The sequence below is a fragment of the Glycine max genome, chromosome 17, assembly GCF_000004515.6.
Source record: "Glycine max cultivar Williams 82 chromosome 17, Glycine_max_v4.0, whole genome shotgun sequence".
NCBI classification, from domain to species: Eukaryota; Viridiplantae; Streptophyta; class Magnoliopsida; order Fabales; family Fabaceae; genus Glycine; species Glycine max.
Genome location: NC_038253.2, coordinates 17,506,472 through 17,531,721, shown reverse-complemented (window position 1 = coordinate 17,531,721; position 25,250 = coordinate 17,506,472).

Sequence of the window (25,250 nt, the reverse complement as noted above, 5' to 3'; positions counted from 1 at the left end):
TTCATGAGTATACTATCAACACTGCGGGAAGATGTACTCCCCCCAACCTAGAATCTTGCTTGTCATCAAGCAAAGTACAGAAAAATTACAAATAACAATAGTATAAGTATAAAATAAATATGCTTAAAAAAATATGACCATGCTTTGTAACTAATCCATCCTTAAATTGATCAGAAGAACATTTTTAAAAAAATGCAACAATGAAGTCTCATAAAGCATAAAAATAGAAGACATGAAGTCTTGTAAAGTATCGAAACAGAAGATATGAAGTCTTGTAGAGCATAAAAACAGAAGACATGAAGTCTTGAAAAGCATAAAAACGAAAGGCATGAGTTTAATTTCAACACCTTGGAAGACGTACTCCCCCCAACCTAGAATCATGGTTGTCATCAAGGAAAGTATAGAAAAATTACAGATGACAATAGTATAAGTATAAAATAAATATGCATAAAAAATATGAACATGCTTTGTAAAGAATCAATCTTTAAATTGATCAGAACAACATTTTTAAAAAAATGCAACATTGAAGTCTCATAAAGCATAAAAACATAAGACATGATGTCTTGTAAAGCATAAAAACGGAAGGCAAGAGTTTAATTTCAACACTTGGGAACACGTACTCTCCCCAACCTAGAATCTTGCTTGTCATCAACAAAAGTACAGAAAAATTACAAATAATAATAGTATAAGTATAAAATAAATATGCTTATAAAAATATGAACATGCTTTGTAAAGTATCAATCCTTAAATTGATCAGAACATCACTTTTAAAAAAATGCAACAATGAAGTCTCATGAAGCATAAAAATAGAAGACTTGAAGTCTTGTAAAGCATAAAAACAGAAGACATGAAGTCTTGTAGAGCATAAAAATAGAAGACATGAAGTCTTGTAAAGCATAAAAACGAAATTCATGAGTTTAATTTCAACACTGGGGAAGATGTACTCCCCCCAACCTAGAATCTTGCTTGTCATCAAGCAAAGTACAGAAAAATTACAAATAACAATAGTATAAGTATAAAATAAATATGCTTAAAAAAATATGACCATGCTTTGTAAATAATCAATCCTTAAATTGATCAGAACAACATTTTTAAAAAAATGCAACAATGAAGTCTCATAAAGCATAAAAATAGAAGACATGATGTCTTGAAAAGTATAAAAACAAAAGACATGAAGTCTTGTAGAGCATAAAAATAAAAGACATGAAGTCTTGTAAAGCATAAAAACGGAAGGCATGAGTTTAATTTCAACACTGGGGAAGATGTACTCCCCCCAACCTAGAATCTTGCTTGTCATCAAGCAAAGTACAAAAAAATTAAAAATAACAAAAGTATAAGTATAAAATAAATATGCTTAAAAAAATATGAACATGCTTTCTAAAGAATCAATCCTTAAATTGATCAGAACAACATTTTTAAAAAAATGCAACAATGAAGTCTCATAAAGCATAAAAATAGAAGACATGAAGTCTTGTAAAGTATCGAAACAGAAGATATGAAGTCTTGTAGAGCATAAAAACAGAAGACATGAAGTCTTGAAAAGCATAAAAACAAAAGGCATGAGTTTAATTTCAACACCTTGGAAGACGTACTCCCCCCAACCTAGAATCATGGTTGTCATCAAGGAAAGTATAGAAAAATTACATATGACAATAGTATAAGTATAAAATAAATATGCATAAAAAATATGAACATGCTTTGTAAAGAATCAATCTTTAAATTGATCAGAACAACATTTTTAAAAAAATGCAACATTGAAGTCTCATAAAGCATAAAAACATAAGACATGATGTCTTGTAAAGCATAAAAACGGAAGGCAAGAGTTTAATTTCAACACTTGGGAAAACGTACTCTCCCCAACCTAGAATCTTGCTTGTCATCAACAAAAGTACAGAAAAATTACAAATAATAATAGTATAAGTATAAAATAAATATGCTTATAAAAATATGAACATGCTTTGTAAAGTATCAATCCTTAAATTGATCAGAACATCACTTTTAAAAAAATGCAACAATGAAGTCTCATGAAGCATAAAAATAGAAGACTTGAAGTCTTGTAAAGCATAAAAACAGAAGACATGAAGTCTTGTAGAGCATAAAAATAGAAGACATGAAGTCTTGTAAAGCATAAAAACGAAATTCATGAGTTTAATTTCAACACTGGGGAAGATGTACTCCCCCCAACCTAGAATCTTGCTTGTCATCAAGCAAAGTACAGAAAAATTACAAATAACAATAGTATAAGTATAAAATAAATATGCTTAAAAAAATATGACCATGCTTTGTAAATAATCAATCCTTAAATTGATCAGAACAACATTTTTAAAAAAATGCAACAATGTAGTCTCATAAAGCATAAAAACAGAAGACATGATGTCTTGAAAAGTATAAAAACAAAAGACATGAAGTCTTGTAGAGCATAAAAATAGAAGACATGAAGTCTTGTAAAGCATAAAAACGGAAGGCATGAGTTTAATTTCAACACTAGGGAAGACGTACTCCCCCCAACCTAGAATCTTGCTTGTCTTCAAGCAAAGTATAGAAAAATTACAAATAACAATAGTATAAGTATAAAATTAACATGCTTAAAAAAATATGAACATGCTTTGTAAAGAATCAATCCTTAAATTGATCAGAACAACATTTTTTAAAAAATGCAACAATGAAGTCTCATGAAGCATAAAAACAGAAGACATGAAGTCTTGTAAAGCATAAAAACGAATGTCATGAGTTTAATTTTAACACTTGGGAAGACGTACTCCCCCCAACCTAGAATCTTGCTTGTCAATAAGCAAAGTACATAAAAATTACAAATTACAATAGTATAAGTATAAAATTAATATGCTTAAAAAATTATGAACATGCTTTGTAAAGAATCAATCCTTAAACTGATCAGAACAACATTTTTAAAAAAATGCAACAATGAGAAATGAAAGCACAAAGATGGAATTCTCAAAACCAAAAAATGAGATTAAGATCATTTCGCATTTTGGTTCTGAACAACATAAGAAGAAACACTGGATTCATTCAAATAGAGGAAAACTTCTCAGAGGTGTATAAATCTCACACAAAAAAGTGTTTCATCTCAACTCCAATCAGAGATATGTCATAAATCAATTTTGCAAGTCATTTCCCATCAAATCAAAGATAATTTGCATAATCATCATGGATCAATAGGTCTTTTTAAGGTTGGGCTTGGTTTTGAAGGAAATCTTGGTTTTATTAGATATTCAAACATACCTTGAGAATAAGAGAGCAGACATAAAAATCTAGCTAGTAACTTAAACGAATGATCACTTCCTATCCTTTTTTGTTTCAACCAAGTTATCACTTCTTTCTATTAAGATATTTACAACAACTCTGTACATGAACTTATTTTTCCTTTTTTGTTTTTTTTTTCTATTTTTTTTCTTTTCCTTTCTGATAAATATTTAATTTCCTTTAATACCCATAAAAACAACGTATTCACATCACATTAGCCACCAAATAATAGAAATCCCCATCAAAAACACCCTTGCTCTCCTAACCTAAGGTAAGGTTGGAAACTTTTATCCTAGGTTAGTGTTCCAATAAAATATCAAGTGTTTGGCTCAAAGGGCTTGCAAATGATAAAATAGTATACATTGGGATAGCTGTTTGGCCAGTGGCTTAAAATGTAAAGAAAGAAAGCATGCCTTGATCATACCCATGAATCATATGTTCAATTAGAAATTCATGCGAAACCAACTGTAGAACATATCAATGAGGACACTCAATTTAAAATTTGTGGTTACACATAGTCACTAAAGCTTAAGGCCTGTTTCCATATTCAGATCAAATCAATGTTTCAAAAGTTGTTCTTTTATCAAGTCCATGCAAAAATATCTGAGTTTATTTGGTATTTGGGAAAGTCCTTCATTGTTTTCATTCTCAATGTTTTCCAAGAAAATCCTTTTGTTGTGTTCTGATCCAAAAATAAGTTTAAAAAAATACTGGTTGTTAATTCTTTCCAAAGCATGTTATGTTCAATAAAAAATTTCTATTTAAGTCCCAAAAAGAGTTATAATCTATAACTATACTAATGAAATATCAAAGAACACATAAATTAGTCAAAATAAACTCACGTAAGTTTTTTTGAAAAATTCAAAACAATAAATAAGGTAATAAAGTATTGAAATTTAATACAAAGCAATAAATAAACATAAAGACAAGTTCATAAGTTTTTGAAGTTCATGTCTTCATCATCCTCAGCTCTTCCTCCATCTCCTTAGGCAGCTCTGATGTAGCTCCGTGTGGAGCTTATAGGCCTTGGATATTCTTGATCAGTGGAGTCTTTTGCTTCTTGAAGATGAATGGCAGCAGAATGGAGAAGGAAGAAAGATGATTGGAGACGCCACTTCAAGGAGAATATGAGTCAAGAAGAAGATCACCACCATAGGAAGCCATGTATAAGAGCTTAAAGGTAGGAGAAGATGAGTAGAGGGAGAGGGAGAGAAGGAGCACGAAATTTTGTGCCTTAAATGAGGTATGAACTTTGAAGTGTAATTCTCAATGATCAAAGTTGAAAAAATGCACACACATGGCCTCTATTTATAGCCTAAGTGTCACACAAAATTGGAGGAAATTTTGAATTTCTATTCAAATTTCACTTGAATTTGAAATTGAATTTGTGGAGCCAAAATTTCACTAATTTTGATTAGTGAATTTTAGCTATGGTTCAGCCCACTAATCCAAGATCAAGTCCAAGATTCTCCACTAGGTGTGCTTAAGTGTCATGAGGCATGTAAAGCATGAAGGACATGCACAAAGTGTGACTATATGATATGGCAATGGGGTGTAGCAAGCAAATGCTCACCGCCCCCTCTAAAATTTAATTGGATTGGGCTTCTCCCAATTCAATTAAATTTATTTGCCAATACACACATCAAATATTCACTTAATGCATGTGAAATTAGAAAATTACCACTAATACAAAAAACTAGTGTAGGTGCCCTAAAATACAAGGGCTGAAAAATCCTACATTTCTATGGTATTCTACCTACATTATGGAGCCCTAACTACAAGGCTAAAAAATAATGAAACCTTAATCTAATATGTACAAAGATAAGTGGGCTCATGCTTAGCCCATGGGCCCAAAATCTACCCTAAGCCTGATGAGAACCCTAGGGCCTTCTCTTCCATCTTTGGCCCAATCTTCTTGGAGTCTTCTATCCAATGCCCTTGGGGGGTAGGATTGCATCATTCCCTCCCCCCTGAAAAGGATTTGACCTCAAATTCAAAGGTTCTTGAAACTCTGGGCTTCTTCCCTCAACACCTATAAGAAGAATAAAAACATATATATTAATGGTGTTTGGTATGTTGGAGTAAGCTAAGGTCTGAAAAGCCATTTCGTGGGCATCTTCCCATGAAGGAACATGGTTCATCACCAACTCAACGAGCGGTGCTACAAGTATAGAAGAATATGGGACAAATATTTTGTAAAAGTTTGTCAAGTCATGGAAGCCCCAAATGTTCCTTATACTTGGTGGAGTGGACCCCTTGATCACCATTTAAAAAATTAAGGAAAGTAATGCAATAAAATGTACCTTTTTTATATTTTCATGTTGATTACTCCTACCAAAAAGTATGACAAACCTAAGGTGTCCCATATGAGCACCTAGGTTTGTATTGAAACAAAAAATAAGAACAAGCCTACCCAATGAGTCCCTATGTATGTGAATCATGAAGATGTTTAATGCATGGGTGATTTTACAAAAGAGGGTCGCACCACTCAACACAATTATCATACCACCTGTCATAGGGATTTGGTGCCTCGTAATACCTATTTTGGGCACCAACAAAGCACAAGGATTTAAGCTCTTACGAACCAAACCATCATCCAACAACTTCTTTACTTGAGGAATAACCTCAAGCTCAAGAGGTATGGCAGTGCTAAGGGATGTTTCCCTTGATAGGAGAAGGTAGAAAGATTGTTTAAAAAGGAGTGCTCTTTTGATATCACCTTCTATTGCAAAATGATTTTCCTTCTTAACAATCTTCTTGGAGGAATCACTTTCCTCTTTTTCCTTCCCTTGGCCTTTGAATACAAGGCCTTACTATCCATCTTTTTCTTTTGTTTTTCTAGTTTTTCTTCCTCATCCCTCTTATCTTTCATAGTTAGTTGATCTTTGGCTACCTGTGAAGGTTGTTCGAACCTGACAAGTGCATCGGATCGCGCAAGTAATATAAAATGGTAAGAACCGAGTATCGAACTCTTGGGGAACTTGTGTTACTTGGTAAAGTTATATTCAATGAATAGGTGTCTAGTATTAAAAGATATGTGTAGAGTATGAACAGGTATGTAAACTAACTATTAAAAGGAAAATCACGTGAGTAATGATGTGTAAAGACAAGTAGACAACACGCTGGTCTTCCTATTAGGTGCCTGATGTTATAAAGATATTCTCTACTTAACAATGCTCATGTGTTCTATGGTGTCTCCTAAAATGCTAAACCCCGATTCCTCATGATAGTCTAGCCTAATCCTGATCAAGCATCGTCCTTAAATTCCTCTTGTTGGACTAAACTTGACCAAAACCACATTAAGACAAACATGCAACAACTAGGTTATTGTACCCTGATCCCTCGTGATAATACGATAAACTAGCCCCGTCTTATCAAGTTCTATGAATCAGAGTAGTTTCCACTATTGAATGATCCTAACAAAGCATGCATCTACATGATCAAGGAAAAAGCACACTGAAATGACATACTGATAGCACAGAGAACACATAAAACATCATTAAATAGATATACATGTATTTACATCAAGTACCTACAAGGAAGAACCAACAGAGGATTTAGCTCTCCATATCTGGGAAGCTTCCTTTACAACAAAGAGAAGAGAAAAATGAAGGATTGAAGAAGTACAAGTAGTGGGGATGTCTCCTCCACCTCTAGAACCTCATAATCACTCACAGACTCATCCCATGCTCTCAGGATGGCTTCCTCTTCACGCTCCATTCTCTGCCAGTCTTCGCACAACAAAAGCTCTCAAAACTCTCTGGAACTTGGACCTTTCTCTCTCTAGAAATCTCTAAACATGCAAAAGCTTTGAGAATTGCCCAAACTCCCTCTCCATTTTTGATTTCAGGCTTAAATAGGTGGCCTTGTTGGTGCTTGCACGCTTAGCGCAACTCTGGCTTGCTTAGCGCGTGTCATACCCTAATTTCGTCCGGGGATTATTATTTGATGATATACAACCTTTGATTGGCCATTTCGAGATACTTGGCACCCTTTGTTGCATAATATGTGAAGTCCCGAGACGTGCCGAAAATCAAAAGGAAGCAGGCTTACGCGATCCGTGAAAATTCCGTAATGTGACGGAAATCGAAAGGAGGTGTTTTTCGCAATCCGTGAGTTTTCGTAACTTCTTCGAAAGCTAAAAAAGAGTAAATACATAATCCGTGAAGATTTGTAACCTTGCGGAAGGAAAATAAGTATCGTTACGAAATTCGTAAAGTTTCATAACGTTACGGAAAAAGAATTACCAAAAAAAAGTAAAGGGGGGTGTATTTAGTAAAAAGGGGGTACAAATAGCAATTAGGCCCACTTGGGCCTTCCAGATTCTTCCTCCAGAAGGGTGTTGCTTCTGGAGGAAGCAACCTTGCTCGCCTGGGCGAGCTGGGTGGCAAGCTCCTCCCCTATTTTGCTATAAATAGGGGGAGGAGTGAAGGGAGAAGGGGTTCAACCTTCTTGGCACTTCTTATTCTCTTGAAATTGCTGAGGAAAATTGTTTCCGTGAAGAAAATCCAAGCCGAGGCGCTTCCGTAACGTTTCCGTGAGTAATTACGCGAAGATTCTCGACCGTTCTTCAACATTCATCGTTCGTTCTTCGTTTTCTTCAGTCTTCAACGGGTAAGTACCTCAAACCGAGCTTTTCAATTCATTCTATGTACCCGTGGTGGTCCACATTTTGTTTCATGTATTTTTATTTTCATTTTCATTCGCTTTCTATACCCCCTTTTGACGTGCTTCAACCATTTATTTAAGTTATTTCTCACCTAATCTAAAAATAAAATAAATTTCCGCCGATCATTTGAATTGTATCATCCGTTAATTTCGGTTAAAATGAATTCCGACCGTTCGGTCGTGCCGTAACCACGTTGGAAATAAAAAAAGAGGTAAAATAATAATATAATAATCAAAAAATACCTTTTTAGTAATATAAAGCAAAAAATCAATCGGACGTTTTCTCTTTGGGATTTCTCATTCTTAATTGAATTGACTAATAGCTAAAGCGAAACTAAGGCTAAAATCAACTCGCCTAGTCAAGCTCGTCCACAAAAAATAGGGTTTTGAAAGTTTTCATTTTTAAAATCCAACGCCTTAAAATGATCACTCTTCAAGTAAAAAGAATCACTTGATTCACGCATAAGAAAGAACTACGTAGGTCTGATTTCCTCTTTGATGGAGGGTACGTAGGAGCAAAAGCCCTGCTTTTGTCGACCTCAAAAAATAAAAAGAAATAAAAGTTAAGGTAACACAATTTCCACAATTCTAAAAAATAGGCTGTTGTCCTTTGAGACAAACATGAGAGATGCTAATACCTTCCTCAAGCGTAAATACAACTCCCGAACTTAGAATTTTCATTTTGACCGGTTTCCTTCGGTTTTTCTGACGTTTTCCACAAATAAACGTTGGTGGCGACTCCGCGCATCTTTCCTCCTTTGGAAAGCGCACCCGTGAGCCTCGCCCTCGCTCACCCGCCAAAGGGCACGTTGCGATAGTTGGCGACTCCACTGGGGATTTTTTTTGTGAGTTAGGCCTCGCCCTCGCTCACCCGCCAAAGGAATTGTGGATTTGTGAAACTTCGTGTATGCATTTGTTGAACTGTGTAAAATGTAAATAACTGTTGTCTATTTCGCATTCTTTACACTGCATTCTAAGCACCCACGGGTTTGAGTAAAAAAGGGGCCCTATACCCGGGTTCATGGGAATTTAAGGAGTGGAGGTGAATCTATTATCATGCTAGGTCTCCGACTTGCTTGATAAGAGTGAAACCTCGTCTAGAGCTTTCTCTCTTTATAATGTGTTGTCGCTGGTATTCCATACCGCCACAATATTGTTATCTTGAGTGATGATACCTCTAGAAAATAGTCGTGTGAGTTATGAATTGTTGGGGAGTAGTTATTAGAGACCCCTAGATATTGTCCTATAGGTTTCCAAATAGGGGCAAAGAGCAAACACGCTCCGTGCCATTTGTTCTCATGCATTTTTTTGGTAAATAGCACCAGTTTATAGTTTTGCTAGTGATGTTTGGTTTCTTTAGAGGAATACGTAACCTTTTTAATACTACGTTCAGGCACCATCATGCCCAGAATGTAGCATTAAAATTGGATCTCTGCAGTCTCGTATGTGTGAATTACCCCTTTGTGTTGTTTTCTTTCCGTTTCATGCATACGCATTGCATCATTCATGTCGGAGTCTTGATCCACCCCTTTTTTAGGTAAATGATGGGGACAAATCAAAACGGCAAAGGTTTTATCAAGTCAAGGTTAAAAGTCTAGATGTCACCAGCCTCAAGGAATTGGGACGATTGATGGGACCTCTCCAAAGGCAAGCCTTCCGCAAAGTGTACGGAAAGATGCTAGATTTGACCGCAGCGGAGGTATTTACGGAAGCTGTCGTATCCCTCGCCCAATACTACAACCAGCCGTTGAGGTGTTTCACGTTTGGGGACTTCCAAATGGTACCGACTATTGAAGAGTTTGAGGAAGTATTAGGATGCCCTCTTGGGGGGAGAAAACCGTATCTTTTCTCCGGGTTTCTTCCCTCCTTGAGCAAGATTGCCACTGTGGTTGGAGATTCGGCAAAAGAGTTGGATCACTTGAAGCAAACTCGCAACGGCGTAGTAGGCCTGCCACATAAATACTTGGAAGGCAAGGCAAGGGATATGGCGAGCCAAGAGAAGTGGGGCCCGTTTGCGGATATACTAGCTTTGTTGATTTTTGGGGTTGTCCTCTTTCCGAACGTGGACGGTTTGGTTGACTTGGCCGCCATTGACGCTTTCCTCGCGTATCACCATAGCAAGGAGAGTCCAGTGGTGGCTATCTTGGCAGATTTGTTTGATACCTTTGACCGGAGATATGAGAAAAACAGTGCACGGATTGTCTGTTGTTTACCCGCTCTCTGTGTATGGTTGGTTTCACACCTATTCCAACAAGACACAAGACACCTGTGTCCGCTTCAAAGCTATCGCTCATGCGCCAAAAAAGGAAGAGTCGATTGGGACCAACATTTGGCTGGAATAGGAGGCAACGCAATCAATTGGTTTCCTCGTTGGAAGGAAGGCAAGGAAGGCAAGGAAGGAGTTCTCTTCTCGTGTGGGGACTACCCTAATGTTCCATTGATAGGGACTAGGGGTTGTATTAATTATAATCCCGCACTTGCCATAAGACAGCTAGGGTACCCCATGAGGGGAGCGCCAACCGAAGAAAGTCTCTCGCCTTTCCTTGTGAGGGATCTAGGCGCGCAAAGTCTCAAGGTGATACAAAGAGTCCACAAGGCATGGAGAAGTCCGTTGAAGAAAGACAAGGAGCTTAGAGGCATCCGAAATGGCGTCATCGGTGGTTATCATGGATGGCTAAGAGTTCACACGCGAGGGTTAGATTGGCTCTCCAAATTGAAAGGTATCAATGAGGAGAACTTCGAAGCTCCGGAGGAAGATGAAGAAGTCCAAGCTCTCAAATTAGAGCTAGGGAAGGCGAGACTTGCCAAGGAAAAGTTCAAATCAGCCGCTACACACATCCGGAAAGAGTGCACCGAGTTACAAGGGGAAAACGCGGCCCACTGCAAGAGCCTTTGAACAAGAAACTAAAAGGGCCCGCAAGGAGGAATATGGCCGAGAGAAATTCCGAGGAGCATTGTGGGGTAGCAACAATGAGCTCAAGCTCCGAAGAGAGGAAAGAGACTGGTCACGGGTGCATGGCATGATCTTAAAAGAAGAGTTAGCTGCGTACGCAAGATCGAAGAGGAGTTTGGCTCAACATTTGGAAGCCACGGAGCAAAGCATGCTAGCTATCATAGGGCAATACAAGGAAGAGTTGAACCAGTCTGTGGCCCATGAACAAAAGCTAGTGGAGGATTTTGCACAAGTGTACGCCGAAAAAGAAGCAAGAGGGAGGGTGATTGATGCATTGCATCAAGAAGCGACTATGTGGATGGATAGGTTCGCCTTGACCTTGAATGGAAGTCAAGACCTCCCGCGTCTATTAGCCAAAGCAAAAGCCATGGCCAAAGTATGTATGGCCCCCGAGGAGATTCATGGGCTAATCAATTACTGTCAACACATGATAGATTTGATGGCCCACATAATTAGAAACCGTTAGGTTCTCTTGTAACACCTTTGTATAATCTTGGCTAGATGAAAGCTTTGTTCTTTTCATAAAATGAGAAGTTCTGAACTCATCATGTTATCTAAAAAACCCTTGTGGTGGATCTAAGTGCTCCGATCATTCATTTGCATATTCATGTTTTGGTGGCATACTCCCCGTTGTTTATTTCTTTAGGAATTTCATCATAACTAAGAAAACACCAAGGCACCCCTATAACACTCGATCCAGAAAAATGGATAATGAAGAATCTGTTCCCTTCGTGGAAGATAAAGGAAAGATTGAGGTGCTTGAAGAGAGGCTGAGAGCAGTCGAGGGCCTCGACAATTACCCATTCTCGGATCTAGCGGACTTATGTCTCATACCCAATATCGTCATTCCTCCCAAGTTCAAAGTACCGAACTTTGATAAGTACAAAGGGACGACATGTCCGAAAGGGCATCTTCGGATGTATTGCCGAAAAATGGGGGCGTATTCTGCGGACGAAAAGTTGTTGGTCCATTTCTTTCAAGACAGCTTGGCCGGAGCAGCTGTAGCATGGTATACAAATCTGGAAGGACTTGGCAACTGCCTTCATTAGGCAGTACCAGTACAATACGGATATGGCTCCCGATCGGAACCAGCTTCAGAGTATGACTAAGCGAGAGCATGAGTCCATTAAGGAATATGCCCAAAGATGGAGAGATCTCGCAGCCCAAGTCGTACCGCCCATGACGGAAAGGGAGATGATCACAATTATGGTAGATACGTTACCCACGTTCTACTATGAAAAGCTGGTAGGCTACATGCCAGCTAACTATGCTTCCAATGTGGCCCCCAACAACAACAGAAGAGCCCCAGTAATGGGCGCGAGGAAAAAGGAAGGAGACGCCCACGCGGTTACCATCGCCCCAATGTGGATGAAAGCATCCCAAAATATCCAAAGCTCATACCAGCCCAAACCCCCAAATTTTTTAATCCGAGCCGGTAATTCCCTCCCGACTCAAGTAAAAGTACGACCCGCAGCAGAAAGAGCACCGGCCCAACGCACAGCTCCAGCCGCTCCTTGGCCAGTTAATAATACAGCCCCCGGCGCGAGCTATAAATATGCACAACACCCGCCCCCGAAAGATAACTTCTCTCCTATTCCCATGGCATACTCCGACTTATGGCCTTCATTATTGGAGAATCACTTAGTGGTGGCCATACCCGGGAAGGTCCTCCAGCCACCCTACCCCAAGTGGTATGACCCGGGTGCCAAGTGTGCGTACCATAGTGGAGTTCCCGGACACAACATTGACTCCTGCATCCCGTTCAAGTATAAGGTGCAGCACCTGATTAGTGCCGGCTGGCTATCGTTTCAAGAGGAAGGCCCAAATATTAAAACTAATCCGCTAGCTAGTCATGGAGGGACTAGCGTGAATGCCGTCGAAGAGGATGGGCCATCGCGGGCAAAGAGATTAAGAGAGGTGGCTACTTCTAGACGCTTCATCTATCAATCACTGCAAGCGGCGTGCATGGTCTCCCGTGGTGGAGACGAAAGGGATGAATGTTTGTTTCACCTCGGGGAGTCGCATGACATGGAAACCTGCCCCGCGGTTGAAGAATTACTTCAGCGGTTCATGGATTGCCGACAGCTTGAAGTGTCCATAGGAGGGAGGGAAGAACCACAAATTTGCATGCAGTCGGAAGAGAAGAAGGTTCCTCTAAACCCCAAGGCCCTAGTGATATGTTTTACTAGAAAAGGGACCGGCTCCAAACCCATATACCCCCGAACGGCGCCCAAGCCAACGCCATTTGCATATCAAAGTAATAAGGCCGTTCCGTGGAAGTATACCCCTCCCGCGTCCAGCGAAAGAGTTGCAACCGAAGTTGACTCCCTGTCAGCTAAGGTAACAAACATCACTGGCCTCAGTGGCGTAACCCGCAGTGGTCGGGTGTTCGCTTCCCCTCACCAGGCGGAATTACCCTCCAAAGGGAAAGCGCCCATGGTCCAAGAGCCCATAGACGTAGCCACCCACTCGAAAGAAATAGATCCTCCAGTGGTAAGAGGGGCTGAAAAGAAAGAAGGTCTTCAAGGAAAAACAATGACTTTGGAAGAGGCCCATGAGTTCCTCCGCCTCATCCAACAAAGCGAGTTTAAGGTAGTCGAGCAACTGAATAAAACTCCAGCAAGGATCTCTTTGCTTGAACTGCTAATAAATTCCGAGCCTCATTGCGCGCTGTTGATAAAGGTCCTTAACGATGCCCATGTAGCACATGATATCTCAGTGGAGGGTTTCGAAGGCATCGTTAATCATATAACCACCAACAATTATATCGCATTTGCAGAAGAAGAGATTCCCGTTGAGGGGAGAGGACACAACAAGGCTCTACATGTGTCGGTGAGATGTATGGACCATGTTGTCGCAAAGGTACTTATCGACAATGGATCAAGTTTGAATGTGATGCCGAAGACCACTTTGGAAAAGCTTCCTTTTAGTGTGTCACGTTTAAAACCGAGCTCGATGGTGGTGCGAGCCTTTGATGGTACTCGGCGGGAAGTGATGGGGGAAATCGACATTCCCATTCAGATAGGCCCCCACACTTGCAATGTGGTGTTTCAAGTAATGGATATAAATCAACGCTACACCAGAAATTGAAGTTCGCAGTGGGTGGACTTTTAGTGATAGTGTCAGGTGAAGAGGATATGTTAGTGAGCTACCCCTCCTCCGCCCCATACGTAGAAGCGGCAGAAGAATCATTGGAAACGACTTTCCAATCCTTCAAAGTGGTGAGCTGCGCCTCTGTGGAACCAAGTCCGTTGCTGCCTTCTCTCTCCAACGCGGCCATAATGGTGGCGCGTGTTATGCTCAGGAACGTATTTGAGCCCGGAATGGGTCTAGGCAAGGACGACCTCGGAAATGCCGACGTGGTCGATATCAAGGGAAATCCATACAAATATGGATTAGGGTATGAACCCGGGATGCCGGGGAGGAGGAACATGCCGTCAAGATTTCGGGCGGATAGGGTATGGCCCGGCCGTATTAGCCAGTGTTTCACCAACGCTAGAATGGTGTCCGAGGAGGAGGTGGCCGCAATAGAAGAGGAGTTCCCTCAAGACCCACCAAATTTCGTGCAACCGTGCCACCCCGATTCCCAAGTGGGGAACTGGCGCGTGATAAGCCAGTCAGAAGTCTATACCGCTGATTCAATGTAATTAAAGCCTATAGATTTCCTTTCTCTTTTGTTTTGTGAAACCTACCTTATTAAATAAACAAAGAGATCTTGTTTCATCTGTTCTTGCAGTTTCACCTTTTCTCATATCGTTTTGCATGCTTTTGTTTCTTTTGTCTTGTTCGGTATAGATATGAGGGTCGATACTTTGAGGATCCTAACAACGAGGGTTTGACAATCGATTTCGATCGAGATATAAGCCAAACGATAAACGAGGAAGGGGAAGAGGCTGTCCTGTCATCAGAGTTGGAGAGGTTGGTCGCTCAGGAAGAACGTGAAATGAAGCCTCACCAAGAAGAAACCGAATTGGTAAACTTGGGGACTATGGAGGAAAAGAAAGAAGTAAAGGTAGGAACCGGTATGACCGCGCCTATCCGCCAAGGCTTGATAACCCTTCTTGAAGAGTATCGAGATGTCTTTGCGTGGTCATATCAAGACATGCCCGGTCTGGATTCCGACATTGTGCAGCATAAGTTTCCTTTGAATCCTGGGTCTTCCCCGGTTAAGCAAAAGTTATGAAGAATGAGACCCGAGATGTCTTTAAAAATTAAAGAAGAAGTAAAGAAGCAATTTGACGCAAGGTTCTTAGTTGTGGCGCGGTATCCGAAGTGGGTGGCCAACATTGTCCCAGTCCCGAAAAAGGACGGCAAGGTTCGAATGTGTGTAGACTACTGGGACTTGAACCGAGCCAGTCCTAAAGACAATTTTCCCCTGCCACACATTGATATATTGGTAGATAATACAGCCAAATTCGCCCTTTTCTCATTTATGGATGGTTTCTCGGGGTATAATCAAATAAAGATGGCACCCAAAGATGTAGAGAAGACCACTTTCGTCACCCTATGGGGGACATTCTGCTATAAAGTGGTGGCCTTCGGGCTGGAAAATGCTGCGGCAACCTATCAGTGTGCCATGGTAGCGTTGTTCCATGATATGATGCATAAGGAAATAGAGGTCTACGTAGATGACATGATTGCCAAGTCTCAGACTGAGGACGAACACCTTGTCAATCTGTGTAAGCTGTTTGGAAGGTTGTGAAAATACCAATTAAAACTAAACCCAACCAAATGCACCTTTGGGGTAAAGTCGGGGAAGTTGCTAGGATTTATCGTAAGTCAGAAAGGGATAGAGATAGATCCCGAGAAAGTAAAGGTCATCCTTGAAATGCCAGAACCACACACGGAGAAGCAGGTTTGGGGGTTCTTGGGTAGGTTGAATTATATCGCGAGATTTATCTCGCAACTCACCCCTACCTGTGAGCCCATTTTCAAGCTATTACATAAGAACCAGGCGGTCCTATGGAACAGTGACTGCCAAGAGGCCTTCGAGAAGATCAAACTGAGTCTCGCAAATCCCCTGGTGCTCATGCCACCTGTAACAGGAAGACCTCTTTTCCTGTACATGACCGTGTTGGATGAGTCTATGGGGTGCGTGTTGGGTCAGCATGATGATTCTGGGAAAAAGGAGCAAGCCATCTACTATCTGAGCAAGAAGTTTACCGCATGTGAGATGAATTACTCAATGCTGGAAAGGACGTGATGTGCTCTGGTATGGGCATCACATCGGCTTAGGCAGTACATGCTCAGCCATACCACGTGGCTTATTTCCAAAATGGATCCCGTGAAATACAACTTTGAGAAACCGGCCCTCACCGGACGAATCGCTAGGTGGCAGGTACTATTATCTGAATTCGATATCGTTTACGTCACCCAAAAGGCGGTAAAGGGAAGTGCCTTAGCGGATTATTTGGCCCAACAACCCCTCCAGGATTATCGGCCGATGCACCCCGAGTTCCCAGATGAAGATATCATGACCCTGCTTGAAGAGAAGCGGACGCACGAGGACATAGACAAATGGATTGTTTGCTTCGATGGGGCATCTAACACTTTGGGCCATGGAGTAGGGGCAGTCCTTGTATCCCCGGATGATCAGTGTATTCCTTTCACGGCTAGGCTAGGTTTTGATTGTACCAACAATATGGCCGAGTATGAAGCATGCGCCCTCGGGGTTCAGGTGGCCATTGATTTTGATGTAAAATTACTCAAGGTGTATGGAGACTCAGCTTTGGTGATACGCCAGTTGAAAGGAGAATGGGAAACTAGGGATCCGAAGTTGATACCCTATCAAACTCACGTCTTGAGGTTAGCCAAATACTTTGACGACATTTCCTTCCACCACATACCTCGGGAAGAGAATCAAATGGTTGATGCATTAGCCACCCTGGCATCCATGTTTCAACTTGCCCCACACGGGGATCTGCCGTACGTCGAATTCAAATCTCAAGGCAGACCGACATATTGTTATGCAATAGAGGAAGAGCAAGATGGGAAACCGTGGTATTTCGACATCAAACAGTATGTCGAGAACAAAGAATACCCACCAGGGATTTCTGACAATGACAAAAGGACGTTGAGGAGATTGACTAATGGTTTCTTTGTAAGTGGCACCATCCTGTACAAACGAAACCACGACATGACCCTCCTACGATGCGTAGATGCCAAAGAGGTGAACTTCATGATTAAGGAGATCCACGAGGGTTCCTTTGGGACACATGCCAATGGGCATGCTATGGCTAGAAAAATCCTTAGGGCCGGTTATTATTGGCTTACCATGGAAAGCGATTGCTGCGCTCATGTAAGGAAGTGTCATAAATGTCAGGCATACGCGGACAATGTCAATGTTCCGCCACATCCTCTGAATGTTATGTCCGCCCCATGGCCTTTTCCCATGTGGTGAATAGATGTCATTGGGGCCACCAAACCCGAAGCGTTGAACGGTCACCGCTTCATTCTTGTGGCGATAGATTACTTCACCAAATGGGTCGAAGCGGCTTCTTATACTAATGTCACGAGGAGTGTGGTAGTCAGATTCATCAAGAGGGAGCTAATTTGTCGATACGGACTCCCCAGGAAGATCATCACTGACAATGGCACCAATCTGAACAACAAGATGATGCAGGAAATGTGCGAGGATTTCAAGATCCAGCATCATAACTCCACCCCTTATCGGCCAAAGATGAATGGGGCTGTAGAGGCTGCGAATAAAAATATTAAGAAGATTGTTCAGAAGATGACAGTGTCATACAAAGATTGGCATGAGATGTTGCCTTTCGCCCTGCACGGATATAGAACCTCGGTACGAACTTCTACTGGGGCAACGCCGTATTCCTTGGTTTATGGGATGGAAGCAGTGCTCCCATTTGAGGTAGAGGTTCCTTCTCAGAGGATAATGGCGGAGTCAGGCCTAGAAGAATCAGAGTGGGCCCAAGCACGCTACGACCAACTCAATCTTATTGAAGGTAAGCGTTTGGCAGCCATGAGCCATGGGCGTCTATATCAACGAAGGATAAAGAACGCATTCGACAAAAAGGTACGCCCGCGCAAGTTCAACGAGGGGGACCTCGTGTTGAAGAAGATGTCCCACGCTGTTAAAGATAATCGAGGCAAGTGGGCCCCAAATTATGAAGGACCTTTCGTGGTAAAAAGAGCTTTTTCTGGGGGTGCTCTGATACTCACCCACATGGATGGCGAAGAGCTACCCTCGCCCGTGAACTCCGATGTAGTTAAACGATATTACGCTTGAAGTCTGGGGCAATCGAGAGGACCGTTGCATGTTCTTTTACTTCTGAGTTTTTGTTCTTCTTGGTTTCCTCCAGGGATTCCCTTCCTCTGTATTTGTCTCGTTTCTTTAAAAGAAGAAAAGATGAGCGAGGTTTCAGTCCTCCCTTTGGTTTCAAACCTGGTGTTTTAGATTTGTTATAACTTGAGCCCTCTTCGCTCGGTGTATGGGGTGCCCCAAACGCTTATTTAAAATTGAATCTAACCAGCCTTCACTAAAATAAAATCATCACATTAGAAACATTCATACATGCACATGCGCATGCATATCTTGTGATAGCAAGGAGCAGAATCGTCTCAGGCCACGGTCAGAAGTCAAGACAAGTCAATGGCAGAAATCAACCAAGGTAAGACGATGACCGGTCACGATTGGCCGCATATTGTTTGTTTCCTACTTGCAGGTACTTAGGGATGGAGGCGAATGGAGGATCGCGACCGACCAATCGTCACCCCTTCCCGGCGCTGGGCCAGCGGAGAACATCGCTGCAAGGCAGCCCAGTATCCTTTGAATTCGTAGTATTTTACTACTATTGTTTGTTTTTTAAGTAATCGACGCCTAATTCTAGCTTAAGTAGGTTCAAGTAGGCAAGACGCTAACCCATAAAAGGGGGGGGGGGGAGGCATGGTTAATGCACCCTTAAAAAAAAAAAGGTACAGGTTAGCTCGCCTGGGCAAGCAACCCCTGCACTACAAAATATAAAAATGAGGGAGGGGAACGTTTTTGTATCCAAAAACTCCCCCCCCCCCCCTCATTCAAAAGAGAGGACTCATGAAGGCTTGCGGTTTTTGCTCCCTCAAGCCACTTTTGGTTGCCTTTTGCTTTCATTTTTGGTGTTATTACTCACTCCAATAGGTAAGTATTCAATCCTTGAGTTTTTAGCTTCCCATTGATGTGTTTTCTTCATCTTTTGGTGCTCTAAATTGTGAGAACGTGCTTATATTCGTGAGGCAGTTTTGGGTTGCTTTAATGCTTGATTTGTTGAGTTGAGGATTGGTGTGAGAAGGCCTTAGGCCTGTGTTGTTTTCTGAAGCAATGGGGCATGCCACATTGTCCCCATCCTCTTGCAATTTATGTCCAAACATACGCCCACCAAGTGCTCGGTGAAATGCCCCAATGATATATGAATATGATTTTGTAAAATTGGGAGAGTGGGACTGTTTCTTATATGTAGGTACATCATAGGAGATTCAAAATAGGTGCCCAAATGCAATTCCAAGCTTAGGAACCCAAACTTGTAGCTTCAATGCAAGGAAACATGCTTATGGCTAGGAATCCAAAATTTGGTTTTAGAATTAGAAAAGCATGAAAATTAAGACTTGCTTGTGAGAGTTTTTGCTCGAATTTGGGCTGCCCCATGTTTGATACTTTGCATAGAGGTAGCGTGGAAAACACCTTGCAATAGTGTGTATACATAGGTAAATATAAGGGGCATGAAATTCTTTGTAAAGGGTGAAGGAATATTGAGGTCGCTTCCTAAATGAATGTATGATAGCACGGGATTCCCTTTTGAATGCAAGTATGTGCATAATGTAAATAGCTTGCCAATATGCATAAGTGTGAGTGAAACAATGAAAGTTTGTAGGGTGTATATATTTCGAGTGTGTGTAGGTAGTTTGTGATAGCAAATGTTTAGGATATAGTTAAGTGTAAATTTTGACGTGTCATACCCTAATTTCGTCCGGGGACCTTTGCTTGATGACATGCGACTTTTCTTTGGTCCTTGCAAGGTGCTTGGCACCCATCATTAGGCAATTTGTGAAATTCCAGGACATGCCGGAAAACCAAAAAAATATTGATGCACAATCCGTAAGTTTCCGTGACACACCAGAAATCAAATGGAGGCATCGTTGCATAATTAAGTGAGGTTCCGTAACATTCCGTTAGTAAAAAAGGAGATGATTATGTAATCCGCAAGGTTCCGTAACATTACGGAAAGAAAACAAGTATCGTTATGAAATTCGTAAGTTTCCGTAACTTTACGAAAAAAGAATCACCAAAAAAAGCGGAGAGGGTGTACTTAGTAAAAATGGGGGTGCAAATAGCACCCAGGCCCACTTGGGCCCTCCAGAATATTCCTCCAGAAGGCTGTTGCTTCTGGAGGAAGCAACCTGGCTCGCCTGGGCGAGCTGGGCGGCAAGCACCTCCCCTATTTTGCTATAAATAGGGGAGGAAGTGAAGAAGAAAAGGGTTCAGCCCCTTAGGCACATCTCTCTCTTTCGAATTTGCTTGGAAAAATTGTTTCCGTGAAGAAAATCTAAGCCGAGGCGCTTCCGAAACGTTTCCGTAACGTTTTCCGTGAGGAATTTCGCAAAGGTTTTGACCATTCTTCGACGTTCTTCATTCGTTCTTCATCGTTCTTCGATCTTCAACGGGTAAGTACCTCGAACCAAGCTTTTCGATTCATTCTATGTACCAGTGGTGGTCCACATTGTGTTTTGTGTATTTTTATTCTCGTTTCATTTACTTTTTATACCCCCTGTTGACGTGCTTAAGCCATTTTACTTAAGTCGTTTCTCGCTTAACTTAAAAATAAAATAAATTTCCACCGAACGTTTGAATTGTATTATCCGTTAACTTCGGTTAAAATGAATTCCGACCGTTCGGTCATGCCGTAACCACGTTGGAAAACAAAAAGAGATAAAAAATAATATAATAATCAAAAAACATCTTTTAGCAAAATAAAGCGGAAAATCAATCGGACGTTTTCTCTTTGGGATTTCTCATTCTTAATCGAATGGATTAATAACTAAAGTGAAACTAAGGCTAAAATCAACTCGCCTAGTCAAGCTCGTCCATAAAAATAGGCTTTTGAAGTTTGTCATTTCAATTTCTCACTAAGTAAAATGGATCATTTTTAAGGTCCAAATGCCTTAAAATGATCACCACTTAAGTAAAAAAGAATCACTTGATAAGAAAGAACTACGTAGGTCTGATTTTCTCATCCCAAATTGAGGAATACGTAGGAGCAAAGGGAAACACCCTTGTCGACCACAAAAAAGAAAAAAATATAAAAAGGGTATAAAGGATATAAAGACATAAAAAGGGAACATAAAAATCAAAGTCACGTTTGCACATTCGATTAAAGGCTGTCGTCCCTTGGGATGGGCGTGTGGGGTGCTAATACCTTCCCCGTGCGTAAATACAACTCCCGAACCTTTCGCTTAAAAGTTCGTAGATCGCGTCTTTTCCGGTTTTTCCGACGTTTTCCTCAAATAAACGTTGGTGGCGACTCCGCACATATTCCTTTCGTGGAACACGCATCCCGCGAGTCACGCGTCGCCCTCCCGCCGAAAGGTAGGTTGCGACAGTTGGCGACTCCACTGGGGACTGTTTTTAGAGAGTTAGGCCATTTAATCTTGTGCAAAGTTTTGCCATGACTTACTCCTTTGTTGGTTTCCCTTTATTATGTTCTTGTATATATAACTCTTTGATGCTTTTAGTGCATTTTTGTATGCATGAGGTAAATATTTATTCATTTGATGCACACAAACACTAACACTATTTGCACACACGGTGAGTTGAAAAAGGGCCCTATACCCGGGTTCGTGGGAACATAAGGAGTGGAGGTGAATCTGTGATCATGCTAGGTCTCCGACTTGCTTGATTACAGTGAACCCTCATCTAGAGCTTTTCTCTTTGAAAACTTATTGTTGCTAGTAGTTCCTACTACTGCAATATGTTCTTCGAAGAGAATGATACCTCTAGAAACTATAAAAAGAGATATGACTACCTTGGGGGTTATCACTAAATGCCTAGTTAGCTCTCTCCCTTATAGGTCCCTTAAATAGGGGCACGGAGCAAACACGCTGCGTGCCATTTTTCACACTGCCATGCATAAGTATCATATACCCTTTTGCTTATATTTGTTTGTGAATATTGTCCTACTATGTACATCCCCGTGTTGTGCCTTTCGCATATGCATCATGCGTGGGTTTCGTCTTTGATCCCCTCACTTTAGCAAACCGACGGAGGGTCCGTGTCGCCTTCTTAAAAACATACGTTGGGTGCCACGCTGCCCAAACGTTGTATCCAAGAAGGAAACAATTTCTCGGGCTCCCGTATTCATAAATTGCATCTGTGTCATATGCATTTCTTCATGCATTCATCCATTCCACCCATGATAGATGTCGGAGTTTTGATTCGCACTAGATTTTATTTCACTTTAGTAAAACATGGGATTGAGTCAAAAGCCTTCGCTTAAAAAGAGGTTCTATCAAGTCAAAATCAAGAGCTTAGAGGTCACTAGTTTACAAGAGTTGGGGCAGTTAATGGGTCAACTTCAACGGCAAGCCTTCTGCAAAGCCTACGGTAAGATTTGGGACCTAGCTATGGTAGAAGTCTCCATGGAACCGATTGCATCCCTTTCCTAGTATTATGACCATCCCCTAAGGTGCTTCACATTCGAGGACTTCCAGCTAGTGCCGACTGTGAAAGAGTTTGAAGAAATCCTGGGATGCCCACTGGGAGGAAGGAAGCCATATCTTTTCTCTAGGTTCTATCCTTCCACGACAAGAGTTGCCAAGGTAGTGAAAATCTCAGCACAAGAGTTGGACCGGGTAAAGCAAAACAGGAATGGGGTAGTCGGAGTACCAAGGAAGTATTTGGAGGAAAGGGAAAAGGCCTTGGAAAATCAAGGCAAATGGGCTTTCTTTTATTAACATCTTGGTGCTTTTGATCTTTTGAGTTGTCCTTTTTCCGAATATGGAAGGGTTAGTGGACCTAGCAGTGATTGACGCTTTCCTCGCCTTTCATCATGGCAAGGAAAGCCCGGTCGTCGCCATTTTGGCCATGTATGACACGTTCGACCGGGGAGGTGAAAAGAGTGGCGCAAGAATTGTTTGTTGTGCACTGGCTCTCTATGTGTGGCTGGTTTCACACCTTTTTCTCGAAGAAGGTAGGCCCGTCTATCCGCTACAAGGTCACCGCTCGTGCGTCGAAAAAGGAAAGGCGAATTGGGACCAACTCTTGGCTAGCATGGAGGGGCGTCTGTTAATTGGTTCCCTCGCTAGAAGGAAGGAAGAATCAGGATTCTATCTGCATGCGAAGGATGTCCAAATGTTCCCTTGATGGGAACAATGGGTTGTATTAATTATAATCCCGTCCTCGCCATAAGACAGCTTGGCTACCCCATGAGAGGAGTGCCATCAGACGAAAGCATCACGCCTTTCATCGCACGGGATTTTAGTGACCACAACGCGAGGGTACTCCAAGGAGTTCGCAAGGCATTGGCTGCGGCGTGAAGAAAGGACAGAGAGCTTAGGGGAAGCAGTAATGGGATCATCGGCGGCTATCATAAGTGGCTGAGAGTCTGGACACAAGGATTGGATTGGCTCCCAAATCTAAAGACTGTGAGAGACAATGAGGTTAAAGCTTCGGAAGAAAGTGATGAGGTACAAGCCCTAAAGGCAAAGCTTGAAAGAGCCCGGGTAGTCAAAGAGAAGTTCAAGTCCATAGCCATCAAAGTCTGAAGAGAGTATGATGAACTAAGGGACGTCAATATGGCCACAGCTGAAGCCTTGGAACGAGAAACCAAGAAGGCCCGAAAGGAAGAACACGACCAAAGCAAAGTTTTGAGGGGCTTTATAGGGCAGCAATAGTGAGCTCAAGCTCCGAAGAGGTGAAAGGAATCATCACGGGTCAAAGGCATGATCTTGAAGGACGAGCTAAAGGTTTGCCTTAGGTCGAAAAGAAATTTGTCCCAACAGTTAAGCGAGACTGAAGGGAATATGTGGGCCATCATCGATGAGTGCAAAGAGAAGCTAAATCTAGCGGCGACTCACGAGCAAAGGCTAGAGGATTAGTACGCCAAGATATCAGCAGAAAGGGAAGCAAGGGAAAGGGTAATTGATTCATTGCACCAAGAGGCAACAACGAGGATGGACCGATTTGCTCTTACTTTGAACAGGAGTCAAGAACTTCCCCGATTGATAGCCAAGGCCAAAGCAATGGCGGACACCTACTCTGCCCCCGAGGAGATCCACGGACTTCTCAGCTATTGTCAGCATATGATAGACTTAATGGACCATATGATTAGAAACCGCTAGGAAGTTTGTATTGTCGCTCAGATCTTGACTAGTTATAACTTTCTGAATAAAATGAGTTTATCCCGCGTTTTTACTCCAAAAATCAGTGCGAATCAAGTCACTCCCGCATTTTATCTCTAGCATGCATTGTATGTTGGTCTCGTCCTTTGTCACGGGAAGCCGGAAGGTCCATATCACCTTCTTAATTGTACACATGGGGCACTGCGCCCCCAAATGCGCAAGTAAGAAGAGATAATTTTCCGAGCTCTCGTGTCCGTAAAATGCATTCATATCATGCATCGCATAAGCATCTCTTCATGGCATCACAATGAACATATCGTTCATGCATTTGTCCGTTATCATATTCCAGCATCACATTTTGCATGAGTCATTGCATCATCATGCATATGCGTTCAACAAACTTTTTGATCTGCAAAATTGCATACCATTTGTTTTCATGTTTGCTCATCCTTGCGTTTTCCTCTACAAAACAAAAACAAAAAGGGGAAGCGTGAAACTTCACACTACATTCTTAGTTGCATGTGTTAGGCACCATGAGCCAACCATGTTGGGATCATAAACCCATTTCTAAAAAAAAAAACACACAACAACAAAACAAAATTATTGAACATGGTACCTAATGCATGGTTAACTAGGAAATGGTGTTTCTTCGGGCATCTCAATTTCATAATTACATTTTCCATGCATAGCTTAAAGTATGCCCGAGTCATTCATCCCTATGAGATGTTGTTGAAGTATTGGCGATCAGAATTGCCATTCCTTGGATTATAGGGTTGAAGCAAGCTCATGCTTTTATAAAAAGGTTCATCAAGTCAAGTTGAAATATGGAAGTAACCGTCTTGCAAAATTGGGGCAAAAGATGAATCGAGTCACATCACTGCTTTGTCTACTGCCAAACATATTTAGGATTGTTGATGTCCTTGTTACTTCCAGTTTCACCTTGACAAAGATGTCATGGACCATGTTGAAAATCTAAATTGATTCAACCCCATATCCTGCGTAAAAATTCGCAATCTTCAACTGTACATCATTCGCATACATC